Genomic DNA, 23,080 nt, shown 5'->3' with positions numbered 1-23,080 from the left:
CTCATCTTTGCCTATACCAAGACACAATAAACTAGGATAACACAGGATTTTCTTTCTTCTTTGTTTCACTGGCCAGAGACAAGTTCCTTATTCATTCACTTAGAACAAGTGTCTCGGGACAGGCTGTGGAAGGTAGCACAAAAATGCCAATTGTTATCTGTAATTTCACTGTGATGTTTCTTACTGCGTTTCACAAAAGTGATTTTCTTTATGAAACAATTTCCAATTTCCTGTCTTACTACTTCCTAACGCACCTTGCTGCTACCTTCAAATGCACAATTTTAGAAGACATTTCCAAAAAATCTTTTTCAGTTCCCAAATTTTAAAATATTCAATATACTCCAGAGTGAATGTCATTAGTTCTTAGAATCTATAGACCTACCGTATTTACTTTAAATTTCATTTTCTAGAAATACTCAGTTACTTATAGTGACATGTGATTGATGACATTTCTGCAGCCTGGTGGAATCCAGTTACTTGGTTCAGCAAAAGTTCACTTTTTGAAGGGTCACAGTGGGAACACATTATCTTGGAAGTAAGTTTTCAGCAGTTTTCCATTTCCTCCTCCTCGCATGTACTTAGTCATTTCAGCATTGGTTATGCTGTGCTGAAATCCTGTCTCTGCAAGCTCAATTCCTACTCCAAGTGGATGGCATATTCTCATTTATACCCTTTCAGATGTTGTGGCTGAACTTGCCTTCTAAGCAAGAGAGCAGGGGCTTGACCCAGAGCTCTTTGAAATCAGCCTTTCTATTTACTCTTCTTAGACTTTGTGCTGAGTTAACAGCATACTCCAGTCAATTGCAGAAGCAGCACATCCCTTTCCCGAGCTTTCCCTGTCCAAAGCCCAGCACAGAGCAGGTTGTCATAATTTCTTTCATCCTTCTGCCAGTTTTTGGGTTTTTTTTTCAGTTCAGTGTAAGTGTCTACTGTCTGATGTTTCTGCCATGGGACGTATGTTTTAGAGTAAACAAGGTTTGTTTTAATTTTTCCAAGAAAAATTACCTGTAAAAAAAAATTTAAAAATCTTTGCTTGAAAAAGCTAATTGCACTTAGTCTAAAGTGCACCAGTTAGCGTGTCTCATTTCAGAGCTGAGGCAGGTACCTGAGCCCCTTGCTCTGCTCTCGTGTCAAAGGCTGTTCCTAGTGAGCGCTGCTGGAAATGGGTACCTGCTTTGTCAGGGCCAGCAAGGGTACAGGACACATCCAAGTGACCTCTTGTGCTCCAAGCTACAGAAAGGAACATGCTTGCTGTGCCATCTGAATTGGGGATGGGCCAGGAAAATAAAAAGGAATCAGTTGGATGTGCCTAAAGCTAAGTTTGTAACTTACTTAGCAGCGTGAAGTCTGTATTAATGTGGAAGCAGGAATGGTGCACACGTGTCTGTGAGGAGGAGAGAGAATGGAAAGAAAACTTCACAATGAGCGGAAAACAGAAAGTTAAAAACTTCTATGTTCAGATCTGATGCTAGTCAAATTTCTTAGTAGTTCTGAACGATGCTGAATGGAAAGCTAGAACGCCTTGAACCTAAATATCCTTGCATTGTACTTAGCCTGCTAGATGTACAAGTAAATCCAACAAAAGAACTTCTGTGTCCCCAGGTACCTGTGAACATAACTGTGCAAATCCTCTCACCCCTTCCTACCTACCTTGCCCACCTTGAACTTCTGGTTAGGAGGAATCGGGAAGGGAACTGTGTTTGATTTGCAGTACAATTTGGCCATGCACTTATGATGTAATTATATGCCATGCCAGACAAGAGTTGTATTATGTCATCTTGATTAAAAAATGACTGCTGTATCAATAAGCTACCGCCTATCGTGATGTCAGTCTGCACAATGCTGTTGATCTGGCAGACTCTTAAGCAAAAGGATAACCCCTTTCCTTTTGGTCGCTTTATTAAATCCAGATTGATCTTTCATCCAAAATGTCAACAGATCTGCCAGCAGCTTAGCAATTAATGAGAATAATGACCTGCTGTAAAACAAAAAACAGTGAATTAAAAGTACAGGTCATGTCTGCATTGGCCAACAAGACACAGATAACTTTTTTTTCAGCTGTTCTTAACTCTCATCTTTAAAAAAAAGACATAGATACTAGGGAGAGTCTGTAATCGCAATCGAACTCAGGGTCCTATTTGAGCGCTCAAAGATGTTGGCTCGTAATTAGGGACAGCTTCTGCTGTCTGCTGTGGTGATTCTGGCCTCACGCTTTTCACTCTATTCTTCTTCAAAGATTTCTGCTCCTGCTGCTAGGGTTGCTCGGCTAATCATAAAGCAGTTACAGATCTTAAATCATAGCTGGATGCACTAGGAAAGATCAAAATTGATGCCAATTTACATTAATATGAAAGAGTGATACAGCATCTACTTCACCAGAAGCTGAGCTGGTCCTGTAAGAAGGGAGGGAGGCATCTAAAATGGGCGGATTATTAGGACAGAAAATTCTTCTAAGCTTTCTTAAGCTCATCTATATCTACTGACGAATTAGAGCTTTAATTCCCAATGAATTAAAGAGATCAGCTCTGAGAGTTTTTTGTACTTGTGTATTTTTAAGATTCCAGCTGTTAAATTCTGAAGCTATTTTGATGATAGGACTGAAGATCCTGAATCACTTGGACTCTGCAGTGTTGTATCTAAAATACTCTAATTCCATTTGAAAATTCATACAACTCAGATGCTATCTGTAAATCATATTCTCGGTCAAAAAAAATGTGTACTCTGAGTAAATGTACTGTTTCTTGTTCACATTTATAATTAAAAGGGTTTTATTTTAAAGGTTAAATGCTTTATATTTTTGGACCAACATGGAAGTGAAACTGTGTTATATTTTAGCATAAATTTTAACAGTACTTCTACTTTCCTTTCATGTTGACACAGACCACATTGGTAAGATTTTATCTGCATAGAAGAAACATGCCTATTATAGTAGCTGGGAAGATGTGTGAAAGTGTAACTTAAGTCAGAGGCAAAAACTCTTGCTAAGTTTAGTGAAATCAGTTTTCCTAGTGCATTTAAGAATATATTAATTCTTTGCAAAAAATCTTGTTCTTTCCCTTAGAATAAAACACCAGAATCTGCTAAGAATAAGAGCAACAAGAGTCAGTGTACCAATAAAAGCCTCTAAACACCATTGGAGACATTATTCCTTGAACAATGTGGGTTTATTTGTTTGCATTATTCGGCATGTGAAGATACTTTGGTTGTTTCTTATATATGTATTAATATCAAAGCCAAAATTAATCTTTGTCAGATCCTGCATGGGAGAACTTTAGAGCTCCCCATCACATAATACAAGTCCCAGCTTCTTGCTTGGCCTCCAAGAGGGCATGTCAAGAGGTCTTTTTCGTTTGTTTTTGCCTGACTCCCCGTGCTGTCTTCTCAGAGCTACTGAACCCGTGGCATTGTTGGCATAGCCATCGGCTCCCAGGCCTGATCTCCACACCCCTCACTCCTGTCAGTGGCGCGGCCCCTCTCATGTAGTGTGGAGAATGCAAGCTGTGTCTCTTCTAACACACAGTGCATTTCTTGCTTCATAACAGTTCAGAAAGATGTACCATCATTTCTCAAATGAGTCTCATTTTCTAGGGGTAAAATGGCCAGTAGCTGCTTTGGCTGCGGTGCTGCCCCCACTTTAGCTGAGCACTGTGTCAGCTGTGAGATTTGCCGTGGTTTGTGCGCATCTTCTGATTTCAGATGGGTGCTTTTCATACTGCTTATATCTGTTCAAATGCTGTATGTTTTGTGCTCTGACGCATTTCCCGACCACTCGGTTGAAATTTCTGATTAAATAGATATTATCAGGTTGAAATTTAGTTAATTACAAAACCAGAGGTAATTGCTTCAAGGATGATGCTTGCATATTTTATTTTTTTCCCTGTTCCCTCCCTCCAATCTACTGTTGAAAAACAACCTGTTCTTTGTTCTGCTGTGGAAAGGCCCCATACAACGAGACAGCTAGAGCTGAATTGTGCACAAAATGTTCTTGAATGAAAGTGTGAGAAAGTGAAGAGAAGGAAATGTTTTTTTCACTCTTTGAAATCTTGTAAAGGGGCCTGAGTCTGGTAAAGCTGAAACTTGGCCATTTACCTTAAAAGTAGAACACTGAAAGACAGGTACTTCTAGCAAGAAATTTCTGTAGTTTTTCTGTATATAGAGTGAACCTGCTTTTCCTGCATAGATAGGATTTTGGAGGAGTCCAAGTAATACACACCTGTTTTGTAACTTATTGCACAGAGCTTCGCATCTGATTGGGTTTGTCTGGTATGTGGTATTTAAGTGGTAGTTGTTTTTTATTTCTTGGCTCATAATTTTTTATGCACATAAACATGGCAAAAGCATGCAAAAAGAAATATCTGCATTTGGATTGAAATTATCCATTAATATGAAAGCCCAAACTATATCAAGATCATTTGTATTCTGTATACATGCATATGCTAAATAATTTTGTTTTCAAAGTGGATATATTATGGCTTTCTGACTCTGAAATAGTTACAAGCCTTAGCTATAGCTGAAGTGTTAGTCACTGTGATTTAGCTCTGCTGGTAATATTGTGAATATATAGATTATTAATGTGGTGTGGAGCAGCAATGGTGAAGATGAATCTATGGCTGTACCAAGTATTCACCTTTCCCAACAACACCCATCTCTCTGTCAGTACTTGCACCCATTCACCTGTGTAAAACTGGGAAACACTATTAAAATCAGATCCCTGTTTTCAGTAGAAAACTTTTTTTTTTTCCCTAAATTAAGACCATTATATTATTCATTTTTCCAAGGTCTTGTGTACCAGTTCCCATACCCATCCTCACATACCCTGGTGCCTCAGTGCTCTCAATACTTTTCAATACTGCACTTGGGAAGTCCAAAACGTGTCAAAAGCAATTGATTTTATTATTCCAACTACACTATTTTTCTAATATTTGTTTCTTCAGCTTTTCTCAAAATGGCTAGCGGTCACAGCTTCTTTCATTTTCCAGTGATATTTGTAGATACAGAGCATATCTGGAAATTACAGCGCAACTAAAATAGGAATTCAAATAAGCTTAAGTACTTCATTTGGAAACCTTTGTGATTGACTTACTCGTAGGCGGTGATCGGTCTGAGCAACAAGTATTATAGTCACCACTAAAAATTACGATTAAATTTCCTTCTTAAAAACAGTTTCCAAATGAAGTTAAAAAAGTTGCAGGTTTAGAGAGGTTGCTCAGAAGGCACTCTGCTCTGCCCAAGTGTGTGTTACCTTAAGAGACAAAGGCTGTTGCCTCCCCCTCTTAGACAAGGCAGCAAAGACAGACAACCACATCCTTGCTGTGCACTTTGTGTTCTCAACTGGAGCTTGGAGTTACCAAACCTGCTAATTCCTCATTCAGCAGAGACCAGAGCTAGCTCCAGCTGTAGGATTTTTGCTGCCCTGAGCCTGAGCACTGGCTTGCTCCACTGCCTGGGCGTGTACCATCGAGCACATTCTCTGCAGGTTTTTACTGTCTGCAGAAGCTAACTAACTGCTAAGACAGTGTCTGATCATATAGAGCAAGTCTTTTTTTTTTTCCTAACTACAATTTATATTTTTAGCCTTTCTGCCACTGATTTTTTTGACATTTTTCCACATTCAAGTGAGTAGTAGTTCACTGAATTTTACAGTAGATGTTCAGTTGTAGCTTCAGAGAGCTGATGATGTTACATCTTCAATGAATTACATGTAATGATTGAGTTTACCAAAGTTTAGTGTCAGGACAATATGCTTCACTATTTTGTGTAATGAAGAGAATAATACCTGTAGGTGGCAATAGTACTGAAGCTGTAGCCACACACTATTTTGGTTTTTTTTAAAGTAGTAGGTTACCATCAAGTTAATTTTCAAGTTAGCTTTCTGCAGTTCCAATTGAATAAACAGCTTTACTGATGCTGAAGGCCAGGGCAGTGTGGTCCCTAATGTCTGACTGGAAATCTAAGTGCCAGATTCTCCATGCTACCAGCACTGTCTGGCTCAGGCAAATTAATGGGTGGCTTTGGAACTTCCGTTTCAATGTTTGTCTATCTCTCTTTGTTTATTTTCAGCCACTGAGTGCTGGCATGGATTTTTAATGACAGCATTGAGAGAAGTGTGACACTTTAATCATTATTTTAATACACACGATACAAGAAGCTACAATAGTATAGTCACAAATTACAGAATTCTCTCAGTGAACTGGAAAGATAAAAGTTTGTATGTACCCAAAATAAAAAAAAAAACAAAAAAAACAACACTGTCCAGGGATGAAGCGTAAGTTCTAGCCCATGGTTGCTCTTTCAAGATGAACTCATGGTGCCAATGGGTAGCAGCAATATCTGGACAGTGTAACAGTACCTGTGCAGCTTTGAGGGCAGCTGAGGGAGGAGGTGTGCTGTGAGCTGTCAGGGTTAGCAACTGAGGGGCTGGTGTGCTCTGGGTTTCAGCTACACTCAGGACAGACCTTGGGCATCTTAAACGTGGGCAGCTGTAGCATGGGATTGCAACAGGATACTCTGGGAAGTGTGGCTGGCTCCAGGACTGCTGGACTCCGAGCAGCATGTCAGTGGTTTACACCCCGTTCAGTGTGTTGCCCAATACTTTTGCAATGTGCTTCTTGAGCAGAAACACAGCCGAAGTGTCCTAAGTTGCTAGTTCAGTTGGTCATTGCACTGTGATGCACTGTATTTATCACTGCAGTGGTTGAAGATAAACTAGGATTACAGAAGTATTGCAAACAACCGCACAGGTACAAAGTAATGAACAGTTCTTAATTTACAGTCTATATCAGTATTTCTTCTGCCGCATTATTACTTGGTAAGTTATTTAAATGCCTACTGAAAATTAAGTAAGATCTCACTTTGACACAAATAGTTTGGATTAGATGAGGCAATGCTAACTGAACAGAAAAATCTTAAGTTCTATTTATGGCCCACTATCTGTGATGGCATTTTTATTAAATTCCACACAATGGGGAGGTGACACATCCACTCAAAATTTTAATTGCCACGAGAATAAATATTTGTCCAGAATATTATTTTTTGGGGGAGTGATAATAGTTCAAAATAAAGAACATTTTTGCAGAAATTTAATCATTACCTTCAGCTATGAATGCCCATTGCTCAGAGAAAATTATTGCTGTAATTGTGCTACCATTCTAACTGGCGTTTTAATTAAGAGTCTTCTGATCAGTGTAAAATCAGGGACCTCTTAATGTGCACCTGAATCCACTGACTAAAATGAACAAGCTGGAGAAATAAACTCCATGTAAAATGTCAGAGAGCTGTTTGAAACAATGAAATAGTTGCAAGTGCCAAACATGCACAGTAACATGTGAAATCAAAGCAAAAGAAAGCAAGTCTGTTGTGACTGTGGGAGCAACAGATGAAGTGGTGACTCCATGACCTACTTTGCTGCACTGATTCACTGGCATTTGTCATCCTGGTAGTCCAAACCCAAGATCCACATCTGTTGATATTGCTACCAGGTGCTTGTAAAGGAAAGTCTGTGATGGCAATTTCAAGCATGGCTGTGATTTCTCTTTCTGTGATTCACTGTACCTGACTAGACTTGTTGTCCTAGAAGGTTAGCATGTTGTTCTCCTTAACATATTTTATCCCTCTTTTTTTTTTTTAATACTTTTTGCTCTGCAGCTTCAAATAGTCCAGGCCTTTAAGAAAACTTCTATGGTAGCAGAATTCAGCTGTCAAGTAAAATATAGCTAAGACTAAGCTTGCAACTGGTGTGTGTAGGTCTTGTATTTAGTTCAAATTAGGATCAATAACTATCTTGGACCACATGCCTGCTTTATAGGCAGTCTTAAGAGTTCAGCCTTGTGGAGGAGCAACATTACAGCCTCCAAAGGTTAAGAAAAATGAGCAGCCAACACACATAAGAGGAATTTTCTAAGAGTGGTGGTGGGTGGGAACAGTTTAAAAACCTTTCTGTGAACCAAAGATCAGACACATGTTTCTGTTGTCAGGGCTGGGAACTTAAGGAATAATGACCTCAGCTGACCTTAATTACCTTGTTGCATAATGATCATAAAAAAGGGAGAGGCTTAGAAATAATGGTTTTACTGTCCTTGTGTAAATGCTAGGCAAGGAATTACTGGGTTACATAGAAGTTGAAGCTGACTCTTTTGCATGTATGTGCATGCTTCAAGTCCGTGTTGTGTATTTGTGGGGGTTTTTATGTGATATTTTAAGAAGATCACAAAAGAATTTAAAATCTTGACTTGATTACACAGGTTGTTTAAGTACTGAGGAACCTGGGGGCCACCCGACCCTTGATAATCGTGCTAGGCAACATAGATAAGGGGTTTATAGACCGGCAGTAACGTTCTAAAATACTTTGCACCTTCTCAGTTTTATGACATGGGCAGACCCTACACATAAGCTACAGGGTTCACAGGGGAAAACAAAACATCTGTCAGTGAATCACAGACTTATGTGTTGTGCTGCCATTTTCCAACTCATCATTGTTCTGTCTTGCAGCAGCCCTCAGAGAGATGATCTTTGGTGGGCACAGGGCTGGGGAAAAGCACACCTAGAGGTATTGCCCGCAGCTTGCTCCATGATGAATGTCTGTCTCTTGCCCTGCACCAGGTTACCAAAGGGAAGCATCAGGGGATGATGTTACATCTGACAGGGGGATGGTGTAGACCTCTGGGCCTCTTACAGTGGCAGAGCTAACTAGCCTCTGACCCAGCCATCTAGCTCCCATCTCCCCACCTGACACCTCCTCCAAGTATGGTGGTACATGGCTAACAGACCCTGTAACCTGCCCTAGCCCTCTGTTGGCTGCTGTGGGACTTGTGCAGCTGGGGACTTAGCAGGTCAGTGAGAAGTCATGCTTCACATTGCTGCATGTTCCCATGCCGTGTGTGCCGGGTGGTGCTGCCATGTCTCACTGGCTCCTCTCAGCAGGTAGTGTTTTCACCAGGGAACTTGAAGCAAGGATGACGGTGTATTAAAAAGCCAACATGCTTGTTGCTCTGCAAAAATGTAATCATACATCCGTTGCTTGAGTTTTCCCTGTCTTCTCTCTTGTACTTCCCATACTGCTGCTTCCCTCCTGTGCATTATTCCATGTCCTATTGCTTCCTCCTCCCCATATGTCCAGACGATGGTGGAACACATGGGTTAAAAGTAAGTTTCTTGAATGAGAAGCATGTTTCCAGCAGCAGCAGACAAGGGAAACAAAAATCAATAGAAATGGTTTTCTGGTTCACAGGTTTATTAATGTCTTCAGCTTTAAAGGGATTTGAGATTTTTTTTTGAGGTACATGACCCATCGCAGGCTACACAGACATTTCAAGTTACATAAAAATTTTAAGGAATAACACAGCATTCATGCATGCTCCTGCTCTTGAGGATTTGAAAGGTTACTGCAGATTTCCTTTCCTGTTGCTATGTGTTTTGTTTTCATTCTTGGGAAGCATAGATGAAGGCAAAGGTAGCAGCTGTTTTCGGATGCTGCCCATGAAGCAGGGAAGTTTTGTCAAAAATGTTTTGGGTATCTTCTTCTGTGCTTGTTCCATCCTGCACAAGGGCAGATGTTGAGTACCACATGCTGTCCTATTTTGTCTGTTAGCTTCTTACACAGGATTTGTCTCTGCTTCTTGTGTAAAGGCCTTCTAGTAAATCTTAGCCGCTGAGCCTGTTCCACTGCCCCCATCCCTGTGCCCAATTTGTAAAAAAGCACCTTGAGGAGGGTTACAAACTTGTATATGCCCCAGTAACTTCACATGGCTGTCCCTGGGGTCCTGTACAAGCAGCATAATGTGAAAATATTTGAGAAACATGGCAACAGAAAGATGGAGCTATGACGGTGCACCTCTTTTTCCCTTCTAGATGAATTAGTGCAAAACAGTCCTTGATGGGCGTTTATCCAGGGTAACCGGCATTAGTAAATAAGGCCACTGGCAGATTTTAACAGAAAAAACAAACAAACAAACCCAGCTTAAAAATTTACCATATCACCTCATCGGAGACAACAATACCTCCTGGCAGAGGTTTCATCCACCCCACAAGTGAACAGAGCAGGACACACATCTGCATGTCAACTCCTTAAGAACATGGAAGGTGACATCTGCCACCCCAACCCCCTTCTCCTCTGCTCTATTTGGAGGGAAGGATCAGACATGTAACTCAATGGCAAATGAAGCGATGTTGGACTGAAAGACAGTGCTTGCTGTTTTTTTTTTTTTTTTCTTTTTTTTTTTTTTCCCCAGAGCTGCAGCTAAACTGTGTGTACTGCACACTGGCTTTATTTTATTTTTAGGCTTCCAGTGATCAATATACATTGAGAGATAAATGTTGACAAATACAGGCAGAGTGTTTACACTGAGTTTTCTCACCTCAGAGGAAATTTAAAACATGGTACCACTGCATTACAGCATGCCAGCAGATGCAGTAGACTGTTTCAGGCAAGCTTTCCTGTGCCTTGCAGTATCACCTGCACACAGCAGATTGCTGAGTTTTGTTGCCATGTTTAGTATCAGATTTAACTTTCTCAGTACCCACGTGCTTTTAACTTCGCCTGAAATCTGGCTGCTGCCACAAAATAACCCCATCTCTGTTGTTATAATAACATTTAATTGGCATGGCCTGATTGAAACTAACCATCTGTGCTGACAAGAATTTCCCTCAGTACACAGCTAAGGCATCAGCCTTCAGCAGCAGAAGAGACCCAATTAATATCTGTCTTCTTTATGGCTTATTTCAAATTCATATAAGGCATCCATACACTGTCTTCCATCTTCCAGGGAGGCTGACAGAAATGAGATTAGTCGGAAAGTGTCTGAGGGGTGAAATTCATCCTGTGCTGACAGCGCCAAACTGCATGATGATACCCCTGACTATGGGATGGAGCTCAACACAGGCAGAGCTCAAGAACTGTTCTGGGAACAGTGTCATCTCTGATTTGCTTAACTGTATCAGATATATTTGTTTGTGTTACACTAAAGCACAACTGCTATAAACAATTTTGTATATATACATAAATAAAATAAAAAATACTGTTCAGAATGATACTTGAAAGATTCCTGTATGTATCAAGTCTTTCAAGCAAACCACAAAATCAAAGGATGCAGAAAGATCAAGGTTGAATATTAATAAAAGGGTGCAGCAGGAGGCCTTTCAGACTCCCTGTTTAGCAATGCTAGTGCTGTGGCCATATCTGAAAGTTAAATTGGGGTTGTTTTTTTGTTTTGTTAGCACCTCAGCTTGATAGTCTCCAGATCTCTTTTAAGGAAAAACATTAGAAATGAAGTGAAAAGACCAAGTAGATTATCCAGGGAAATTTAAGTTTTAATAAAAGATGCTTGTAACTATAGCCCTGAAGTGATGGATAATTCGGTAAAATATCAGTGTGCCTTTGAAATAACCTCACAGAAAAGCTGTTGGCCATACATAAGTCAATAACTTGTACGTGCATATTTCTAAAATCTTGAAAATAGTTTCCACATTCTCTCTCAGATGCCATGTGATCTGACAGGATCAGCATATTCTTCAAAGCACTTGCATAAATACATCAGTGTCTTTGCAAAACTACATGGAATTTAAGGTCCAAAGAATTAGTCCTGAGTATCCATTGCAGCAGATCTCAGCTACATGGTAAATTCTGCCACAGCTGCTCCAGAGACTGATGCTGACTGGTACTGACAGTATGATCTACAAGGTCTAACTAAATGGTGATATTTCATGTGTAGGAATCCCCATTTGTCTAAGCAGCAGCACTATATGCTGATAAAATCCTTGATGATCAAAATCAGTTTAATTACTATCATTAGATTTTAATCAGGAAGGTGACATACATACAGATACCTGGAGACATATTTCTGAAATTTCTTATGGGAACAAACTCTCATCACGTATATGGCTTTTTAGATAGCTATTCTTCCCTCATTCAGTTAAATCCTAGTAAATGGAATTAGGAAAAGGCAGCTAGAACAAATTATATATTTCTTCCCTCTTCCTGAGACACAGTCCTGGTGGAAGTGCTCCTGCTAGCTTGCAGCCCACCTATTAATATGGAAACACTGCAGGTGCTCGGTATTAAAACTGCAAGTTTTCATACAGCTTCTCATGATTTTGATTCAAGAAATGATGATATTGCATGCTTTCTTATGTGTGTATATATATGTATCTACAAATATGTGTACTTATGTATATAAATTCTAGCTTACAATAGCTAGACACACAATTAAGTCTGACTGAGGGCTCCATATCCAACACTCAAAGATATCCAAATGCCACAGAATTTGTGGTGAAAAGTATTTCAAATTTACTAGTTGCTGAAACCAAGATTTTATTGTGCATCTGCAGCAGTGCTGTCGTAAACTACAGACACTGATGCTGTGCCCGTATTTGAATGGTTCTGCAGAATGTGATAACTTGCTCATTCCAGTTACAGGACTGATTTTTTTCCTGCTTTAATGGCTGTCCACAATTAATTGAACTAAAACCCATTGGCAGTAACAGAAGTGATTTGGGAGTGCCCTTAGATTTTTGGTAATGTTTCACAGAAGTCAAAAGGTTCGTTGCAATTTCACGCCATCTTAAAAATCTGTTGCAAGAATTACTAAAAATCAGCTCAGAACCGCCCCCCTCCCCCAATCAACCTGTAACATGCAGGACAAGTCCACTTACTTCTTCTTGGGGTAAAAATGTACCAGGTCTGTCACATCCTTTCTAAAAGAAACTGTTAACTCTCTTCCTACTGCCCTGTATTGCTATTTACTGTCCATCCAACACAGTGCCCAGCTGACAACTGCTCAGGCTTTTGGCAGACTGAAGTCAAGAAGGTACGGTGTGGGTGTTCCCCCTACACGCCATGCAGTGCCACATGGAAACTGCTCCCTCTGCCTATAAAACGCTGTAAGCACTGGGGAGGCTTTAATTAATAATGTGTGTTTATACATACGCATGTCTGTAGAACACCTAATGAACAAAGAGAAGGTAGCTTGAGCAGTTTATATTCAAAATTTTCTGTCTAGTGTTTTTCTTATTTCTGAGATTACAGGGCGTTATGAAGACATGTTGAAAATAGTAGGGATTCATTTGCTGGAACAGTCATTCACAGCTGCTGAGGAATACTGGAAAAGTAGGGGAGGGGGAAATGCTCCTGCGCCTGTGTTTGATGATGCATGTTTTTATGTGCATAAATCTAGAAATTACAAAAGGAAACAAGAGGGTTGTGTCAAGAACTTCTAGGGGAATCGAATCAAAAAGAGGTTTGTTGCAATGCAAACAAGTTGCAGGGAGTTTAGCTCTGTGCATGCGAAGAGGAGGTAAAGAACTGTCCACAGATAGAAAACACACCCTGTGGGGGGAGAACCTGCCGACTGGGAGCTGTTCATCTCTTCTCATTCAAAATTGCTGTATGATTTTGATATACGGGATGAAGGTGTCTTGCTGAGAGCAGTTACTACATCTGTTTGTTTCTATTTTCATCTGAAGAAGAGGATTCACTTTAAGCTGTTTAAATGCTTAGGGACTTTGTTTAACTTTTACATGTTTATTCTGCTGCCTGTGTCCATTCACTACAGAGGAATGCAAAACTTCCCTGCTGATTTAGTTGAGTTTATCTACTTCTTTTCTGCATCAGTGAAGCTGAGTTGTGTACAGATGTGCCCTTCTTACTATTGGATGCCTTAGAAAAATAAATACGTTATGGTTTTGGGGGCTGACCAGATAAAATCCCGATAACTAAAGGAAATTTCATTATCAGTAGGCAGGGGAAAGTTTATACAGATTTAGTGAAGCATCCCCTGGGGATGACACATTCTTAGAGAAGACAAGAGCATATTCCTGCTGGGTCACTTATTTTAGTTATACAGAATGATTTTTTTTTCACTTTTCTAGCAAACCAGATAATTGTTTGTGTACCTCAGATGCTTTATCTCCACAGATGTTCTAATGCCACATTTGCATTACCCTTGGTCCTTCAGGCAGTGCTGTTAGTTTCATCTTTCCCTCATCATAATTTCAGCAGCTGGTATTACGACACTCAGATATAACTGCTGATTTCAGCTTTAGCACGAGATTCACTCTGAAGCTTCCTGCTGGGTTTTTGCTTGGAAGATGCTGTATGTTATTTTTCCAAGGCCTGACTGAATCATACTATTATTGAAGATCTGTTAGAAAATGAGAAAATGGTTCATTTTAAAGGCTTAATAGTTCATTTTGGGGTGTCCATACTTTTACAAATTTCCATAAATGTTAGATTCCTTAATATTTGACTGCATCCTCATTCCATATCTTTTACAAGGATAATGAGCCTTTATAAAAATCCACAGCATATTGATGTTAAAAGCCTTTGAATACAAACTTACCCAACAAGCTATGACACCATTAAACCCTTGGCAACTAAGAATGTGGTCACACGATCAACTTTAGTCCTTACTTCTGACTTCTGCTAGGTTCTGACTTCTGTCCTGAGGCATGATTCCCTGACCATTTTCCAGAGTCAACACCGAGGCTTGAGGAGCTGTGCAGCCAGTCGGATGTGGGAGCTAATAAAACTCATACCTGTGTATTTTTGCAATCTAATAATGTATTTTGTTTTGACAGAGGTAGTTTTCACCTGGATCAAGTCTCTGAGCAGCTCATAACTTCTGCATCCATATTACAACCCAGCCTCAAGGATAAGATACTAGACCAAACACAGGCAGTAAAGGTACATCTCTCTGCCCTGATAATGCATATATAGATGTAGCATTACAGGCTATCAGCCATCAGTTTTACATAGGAAGCAGTGACATCCAAGCAGTCAGTGTTTTTTGTTGCAGTTTACATGCATTGTATAAATACTCTTCTGCCTTTGTTACTTACCTGTGAGCAGCTCACATGGCTTGCTTCCAGGCTGATACCAGTAACTGGCCGTGTCTCTTTATGGCCTCTGGTATCTTCCCATGCCAGTAGTTTCAAGGCTGCTGATGTCACCTGGTGGCTGTGCTGTCGGGGAGGCCCCACCTGTAGCTGGAATTGTTCTTCATCTGCACAACGGGCACATATAAATAGTGCCCTTTGGCAGCTGCTTGCTATTACTCTCTGTGCAGTTACAGCAGAGCTACAGGTATGTGACCAGAGCAGTTTGGCTTACCAGCCAAGGCAGAACTGTGCCTTTCAGTTTAGGCAAATCCTCAAACCATGCCTAGAATTTCAGCGTGCAAAACAGAGCTGTTGGAAAATGGTAAGTTATTTTCTTGAAAACTTGTGGCAGAAATGAAAAATAAGTGAAATGAAAAATGAAAGTGAAAATAGAATGTTTTTCCTGTTAATTTTTCAGACAGTGAAAGGTTTGCGATATGTTGTCTTAAAAGAAAATGTATCTTTTAGAAAAAGGACAACCTTTCATTGAAAGAAATAGAATCATTTAGGTTGGAAAAGACTTCTAAGATCATCAAGTCCAACCGTTAACCTAGCACTGCCAAGTCCACCACTAAACCATGTCCCAAAGTGCTACTTCTACACGTCTTTTAAATGCCTCCAGGGAAGGTGACTCAACCACTTCCCTGGGCAGCCTGTTCCAATGCTTGCCCACCCTTTTAGTGAAGAAATTTTTATTAATATCCCATCTAATCTCTGCTGGTGCAACTTGAGGCTGTTCTTGTCCTATTGCTTGTGATCTGGGAGAAGAGAGCTACCTTCACCTCATTACAATCTCCTTTCAGGTAGTTATAGAGAGCAATAACATCCCGCCTGAGCCTGCTTTTCAGTTTTGGTGAGTGTTAATGGAGAATAGCTCCATTATTTTGTAATTGTACCAGACCAGTGCATTTGAGATACTGAAAATCATTAGAATTGGTGTCAGAGTGAGTTTCAAGGCAGGCACCTTCCTTTCATGTCCTATGTTTTTGCAATACCACTTGTTTCTGAAGGTTTTTCTTGATTTGTGTAACACAGCTTCTCCTCAGCTGTGTTACTTTGTCCTGAGCCCCAGAACTATAATCGCTTATGATATGCCATGTTGCTATTAGAGTTTTTATGTTGCTTTGAGAGTTTATATATTCCTTCAATGCTTTCTACTGAGACTCATAATTACAACCATTTCAAAACCTATGTGTAATAATTAATCTTTATTAGTAGAATAGGAAAGCTGGAACATTCAATTTCTCCCCTTATAATACTTTAAATAAAATTGTTTATAAGGCTGTGTATGTAAGATACACAAACATAAATAAATGTAAGGGAACATTGTAAAAGAACAGTTTCACTAGCAAGCCTATAATTATTACAGGTTTTTTCTCTGTTTTGGTTTGTAAGTGTGTGCCTGTGAGATTTTTGTTGGTAATGTCATGCCTTTATATTGGGCTTGAAAAATCTGTCTGACATCTGTAAAATTGCTGGCCTGAGGTGGTTACATAAAAGAAGTGGGGAGTTGCTTGTAGCTCGAGCAGAGGCAATTACTTGTCAACCTCCCAGATCAGACCAACCCAAACTGTGCTGCCAAAACTGGTGAGTTTTAGGCAGGAAGAGGGAGAGCTTCATATTTCAGTGGCATGTGAGGCTAACTGGTGATGGGTAGGACAGAGTACAGAGGGGGCACTGGAAGGGCAGAGAGGTTTCATTTTCTTTCAGCCACAGAACTGTCTGGCTGCTGCAGGGTGTCTTCGGCTCTCCTGTCAGGTGTCTGTGGACACTGAGGTTCTCTATGCTTCTGTTGCCTTAAGATTGGTTTACACATAAATGCTTTAGCAACATAGCTGTATTGCTTAAGAAGATAAAGAAATCCTACCCTTCATGGATATAACTTTAGTAAGAAAAGCTCAGTTACAATTATTCTGGGAGAAAAGGTATTAATTTTGTTCCAGAAAATTATATTCCTGTATAACAGAATAGGAATTTTTAATGGCAGATGTTTTATCTCCCCTGATCCATTTTCTAGTGATTGCATGCTGTAACATTTTCCATTAATGGAAGTTCAGGGGGAAACAAAATGCTAGAACTCAACTTTGTGTTGCTACAGTTTCCAAAACATTGCAAAATAGGCTGCTGCTTATATGTTCCTGCTAAAACTCAGGTCCCAGGGGATAAGAAAACTGTACTGTAAGATATCTCATACATTACACTAGTTGTACAAGAACAAAGCAGAACACTTGAATCTTTCAAAAATTGTCCCCAAATTTTTTTAACAAATAATAGTTTATGAAATTATGATTTTAAAAGTCCTAAAAGGATGAGTATGAGTATATGTTAAACAATTAGATTTATTTTTTCTGCTTAGAATCTGTGTTCTCTCACAGACTATAATGAAGCATCTGACAACACCAGGATAGTTAAAAATAGGAATCATGTTATATCTTATCTCTTGCCTCCATGGGCAACTAGTCACATATCTAAACTCACTAAACCTAAATTCCAATCTAAATCATGATTCCAGTATTAGTAATTGTATAGTTCTGATGCAGGAATGTATGCATACAGGTGCTGCAGTTTGATATTTTGAAGAATGAATACTTACATGCAGGCAGTTACGAAGCTCTGCTCCTATATTTGGGACATGAGTAGTGAGTGAATTTCTGTGGAATATACAGAAATATGTAATAAAGGCCTTGCATATTGAAGCAGTTGGCAAAACTTTAATCGAGGGACCTGGATTTTTTCCATAAAAAGCATTGTAAAATGAAAATAAAATGAATGTAATACCTGTTAGCAACACAACCAAGAAGCAAATAACAGCAAATGCTTTATTCAGTGAAAACTATCCTGTAGCATTATATAGTAATACATAGTAATAACCCAGAACCAACTCCTTGATAAATTACTATATTTAGGTGATTAAAGGGATTACGTTGCTGGATACTTATAAATGATGGTTGATACAAATTTACTTAGTGTAATGCAAATATCTATGCTATTCTGTGGGGTTTTTTTGTTTGCATTTTGCTGCCTTTAAAATATTTGTTGTAAAAATCAGGCACTTGGAAAATTTATGCTAATTAAATATAGTGGCACATAGTGGCATTTGGACTTTTCTGCTTAGTTGATGTTGATCTTTTGAGTCCCTGTCACCCAAATCAGAGCTAAATGTCATATGTTTAGGTCTGGCAGACAGAAAAGTAAACTGGAAGGAGCTTTCTGGTTTTATTATGCTAATCTTAAATGGGCTCTTAACCGTATTTATCTAATGGCTTTTATTATTACCTGGTTAACCCACCAGGTAACTGACTTAACACATTCCCTGTTCACCTGGTTTTAAAGGAAAGCTTTCATATTACATTGAATTAGAATTAGCAAAACCAGTTAGATGAGTTATAGGTGGTCAGTTTTGATAGTGATGAGGGAACTTGAGTTTCATGTCCCTGTAACTTGCATGTCTGTAGATAGAGTCACTACACTGAAACCCAAAGAGCTGCATTGTAACAACGCTCACCAGGAAGTAGTGTATACTTACTTGTGCAATCATGAATATTTCTGTCCTCTCATAACCCATCTGTGTTTTCTGGTTGACTGGCAAAGAAGTCCTAACCCTGCATTTGACATTGTCTCTTAATATGGAAATAATTGATGTCACGTGTTTACCATGACATAACTTCTGCAGAGCCACAGCCATGCAATGCACTTCATAGACAGATAAAATTGACGGGTTCCTATCCAGCACGATCTACAATCTCCGTGTGCAGCCATCAGCCACAAACTGAGCCGAGATGTCTGTGAAGCTACGGCCATAAAGCAGTGGGGAGAAGGCTGTGGTGTATTGACTTACAGAGCATCTAGGAGCTCAGATGTCAGCTACCTGGCTACATGCCACTTCAGGGAGGCTCTGTGCAGTGGGTAGAGGTCACACATCCTGAGACCAATTCTTGTGCTTATGGGCTATGTCTAGTTTGAGGTTTTGGCTTCTTTGTTTTAATTTGGAATAATTTGGGATAAAAGGTTACACTGATATAACCACCAGGATATGCAGTAATAGGAGATTCAGGCTGGCTGCCTTCTGGCTGCAGTCTGAACAGTTTAGATGCAAGTTCACATTTGTGTTTTGGAATGGGGTACACCTTTATGTGCCAACAGGCTGCAGCTGTTGGTCCAGCATACCTCATGGCAATATTGAAATGGCTGATTCGGGGCAGCCAGGCTGCATACACTTATTTCCAGAAGGGCCCCAAATGACGTATTATGGGGCAGAAGAAAATTTGTAAGCTTATGAGCAGCAACTGTTAACATTGCCCGAGGGAGAATTCTGCACAGCGTTTGAAACGTGGGTCATCTTTAATGTAAATAGCTGGGCTCCAGGCAAGTTCTTGGACATACAGAACAGGTGGCAATCAAGTCTGCTAAAAAGGTGGCTTTTATTCATAGCATTTAAAATGCAAAACATCGCCACAGTCCTGTAAGTACTGTTTGCACTAATGCTGTCACTCAGCAGGTGCAATGAGGAATTATGTAGCAGAAATTTCCTAGGCTGAGCAAGAATAAGGAAGGGGCTTGAAATTGCCTGTCATCACACAGCAAGAAACACAGGATAGTAGGCAGGGGAAGGGAAGAGGGAGAACTGCTGTTACCCTCAACTGTAATTTTTCATTTGCTTCTCTATCCTTCACCCCCTATCAATGCATAAGACATGATGACAGTCTTAGTTTTGCAGTTTTTTCCTGTGTTGAAAACGGGTATTCACAGAGTGTCCATGGCTTTTATATCCTGAAAGCACATAAAACATTTCTCCATGAGGAGAGAATCAGGGGAGGAGAGGAATCAATTTAAAATTTCAGTTTGAATGTTTATCAGTATCTTCTGAATGAACGTCACAGCTTGGCAATGCAATCTGCATGTCTCTGTGTGTGTGATCCCTTGGTAGTTTGTTCTGGGTACAGACAAGTGAAGTATCTCCTTTCCTATGAGCTTGGAAGGCTCATGCTTTGGCAGATAAACTAAGAACCGTGACAGTGCACTCAGGGATAACTGCAAGACCGATGTCACTCAGCACTGTTCCATTTGCCATCAGACTTAGAAATGGCACTGACAGTCTGTAATCATGCAGACCTTTTCCCTGGAGACTGGTTGCTACAAGCTTTTGGAAAAAGATTTGGAGGGCATGTCAAAAAGTCTTTCATGAGAAGCAGCAGTATCCTGTTTAGAGTACAGATGTTACCATTGTAGAAAAAAGGACCTTCGCCTTCTTCCTGATTGTACCTTTGCCAATATACTCTTGACACTGTATGTTTAATTTCTCCCAAACATCAGAACACAAGATTTAATAATAGCATTTTTAATTGTGGAGAGCTCAAGGTTCTCCGCAGAAGAAAGGTGTGCTGTGCTTCTCCTTTTACAAATGTGCTAGTGGAAGTCCAAAGTAGTAAAGTAAATTGCCAAGATCCGGATTCATGATAAATCTGGAAAAAGAATGGGGCCAAACCTCAGACCAGCCTCCTAACAACAGAATTTCCACGCCTTCCATCTCCATACAGGTTTTCTTTCTTGTGATGCTTCCCAGTATGCGTATACAACCTCATCTCTGGGATTACATTGTGTGAGAGTTGGGTTTTTGCTAAGTAATCCCACTGTTGCCACTGCCAATTCTTCTCCCTCCCTCCACGGCCTATGCGTAAGTGAGTATAGATAATTCATGGCTTACAGGTGGGACCTGCTGTGCAGGGTCGTGCAGCAGGAAATGGATGGCAAAGATGCAGCTTTCGCAGGGAAGAGTGAGACAGGAGTTGTCTGTAGAAAGCCCAGGCTCCCCCTGACAGGCTTGCTTTGGGAAATGCCTCTGCTGCCCCGACACCGATTTGATTTTCCTAACACAGGGCAATGCAGGCAAAGCCAGTATTGATGTCTGTCCCTCTGAAAGCTGAACGCAGTGGTGTACAGTGATCTTAAAGTCTAACCAGACCTTCCATTCCTAATTGGCATTACTTTTTAAAAGGTCACTTTAAGAAGGTAGGCAAAAAAATGTAAATAACAGGAGTTAAGTATGTTGAAGGAGCCAGTATGTTGAAGTGAGGGAAAGCACTGGAGAAGGATGTGCCTGTAAGGACTCTGGGCAGTCAGTGAGGGATTTTGAGGTATGTGAACTTTAAAATTGACACAATGGATGTCTGGGATGATTTAATGCTTTTATCATTAATTTAAACCATAGAAATGAGTTTTTAAAAATACTTTGTGAGAAGAACAAAGGATAAGACAATTCATCTATGGGCTACCACTTCTATCTGTGGCACTGCCTCATGCTCCTGCCAGTATCTGGAAGGATTTGCTTTAGTGGGTTGAAAGTTCAGCTGAGAGCAGGTGCAGTGTGTGGGAAGAGCATTTATCTAAACTCTGTGGGCTTTTGAAAATAACAGTGAGAGAAGTACCTGGTGAGGCTGTCAGAAGTGCTGTGCAGTATTCTGCAACGTTTGGGGAGTCATGTTTCTGTTTTGGAGTGGGAAAGGAGCTCTGTACAAACCAGCTGTGTGTGCAAGAGAAGGGTGAGTTGTCCTTGCTCAGCCAAGCAAAATGAAATGTATTCCACAAACACACCATAGGATAACAGTCCTGCTCCTGCTACAGCCCAGGAAGGACCTAGCAGCACATGTGTGAGGGGGGGAAAGTTAAAGGGGAAAAGAGCAGCCTTTGGCCAGAGAATTGCATGGCACCATAGTTTGGTACACACTAAATTTGCAGTCTTAAGATGCAGATGATTTAGCTCCAGCATATGAAAAGAACCATTTATTGAGATATCTGCAAAGTGCAGCACCTGCAGAGACTGCTGAGATGGCAACAGCTCCTAATGCAGCTTGCATGGAAGGGCTCTCCTGATCTGTGGGACCAGTGCCTCTACCCAGGCAGCTATTTCTCCTTCACCATAACTTGCTGCTGTGTGCAGCAGTTGCTCCTAGTTGTCCAGCCCGCTGCCCTGTGGTTACAGCTCCTCTGGGAACCACCATGCCAGGACTTTTGCTGCGGGTGCAGGATGCTGTTGCCAGTACGTGTGTCACCACTGAGAGCAGCACCCAAGCAAGCGGATCCACAGGCTTAATTGGAAGGTGTAACTAATGCAACGCCAAGGTCTTGTCAGACTAACTGTATTATCCTCTCTTCTTAGAAGCTACATTAGGAGAGAGTGCTTCCTTTGTGAATATATTGGTACATATGTTAATACTACTGAGCCCAACCACACACGATATAACTCTAAATACATATTGCACATCCCTGCCTCTTTTCATCTTGAAGAGAAGTTTCATCATTTTGCAGCTAGTCTGCTTGTATGATTTAAATAAAACTCTTAAACTTTTGAATAAACAATGATTTACAATAAACCATGTTTTACTAAAAAGCCAAGCAGCTGAAGCCTTTTATGTGCCCTTTTTCCAACTACTTACCCCCTCTGTGCTTTGATTGACTATGTCTGGCAAGGCTTAAAAAACTCCTGAAAGTTTCTGAGGAATTAGGGATGTTTCATCTGAGGTGCTGGAAACTGCACAGTCCCCTTTGGAAATGCACAATTATGACTTCAGTCAAAACCCCAAACCCACAACATTTGCCTATTTAATTTCTTGATGACCTTTACCTCTAGAGTTCCCCACCCTCTGGTACATTTTGAGTCATGAATTAACTTTCATGCCTGAGCTGAAGGATTGAAGAAATCCAGTTCCCGTTTTAAAGCTTTTTCCCAGCAGCCTTCCAACTTCAGCTGTCTTGTTCAGCTGTGTAAGAAGTATAGGAAGGATGGCAAGTCATCGCCTGTGTGCAGTTATCCTGTGTTAGTTTGGTTACTTTGAATACTGCGTTGGGCAAATAATGCTTCCTTTAGTAAACCCACTCACTAATTCATTTGGGATAGCTTTGTAAAAACTGATGTCAGAGTTGAAGAAGAAACTCCTGTCAAGAAGTTGCGGTCTAGGATTTTTACTTTGGTATTTTAGGTCTTTCACCAAGGAGGCCCTTATATCAGATCATTAACCTGTGATAGTAGTGTTGTCTCAGAGCATAAGATTACAATAAAAAATGTAAATGGTGGCAGGGAAACATTTTTTATGTGCTGTGTGCCCCCCCTAGGATAGTTAGCTATGTTGATTTATTTATGTTTTTATATGCACATGCCTTGAGACTGTTGCTGTCTCCAGCTAGGGAAAAGCAGTGTGACTCATGCATGAACATC

At 40.3% G+C, this 23,080-nt stretch overlaps 1 protein-coding gene across 6 annotated transcripts in view; it reads left to right on the top strand.

Annotated features, from left to right (window-relative positions):
- TMCC3 (transmembrane and coiled-coil domain family 3) overlaps nt 1-23,080 on the top strand; it is a 147,821-nt gene that overhangs the window by 69,763 nt on the left and 54,978 nt on the right. For 2 of the 6 annotated variants that reach the window (XM_055711631.1, XM_055711632.1), the window contains one exon: nt 411-535. The exons of the other annotated variants lie outside the window; for them this stretch is intronic. The gene's annotated coding sequence lies outside the window, so the exon portion shown is untranslated. The remainder of the gene's footprint in view (nt 1-410; nt 536-23,080) is intronic. 6 annotated transcript variants of the gene reach the window in all.

The sequence above is a fragment of the Falco cherrug genome, chromosome 5 (assembly GCF_023634085.1).
Source record: "Falco cherrug isolate bFalChe1 chromosome 5, bFalChe1.pri, whole genome shotgun sequence".
Classification (NCBI taxonomy): Eukaryota; Metazoa; Chordata; class Aves; order Falconiformes; family Falconidae; genus Falco; species Falco cherrug.
The sequence above is the reverse complement of the archived record's forward strand: the minus strand, read 5'-3'. Positions and strand labels throughout refer to the sequence as shown.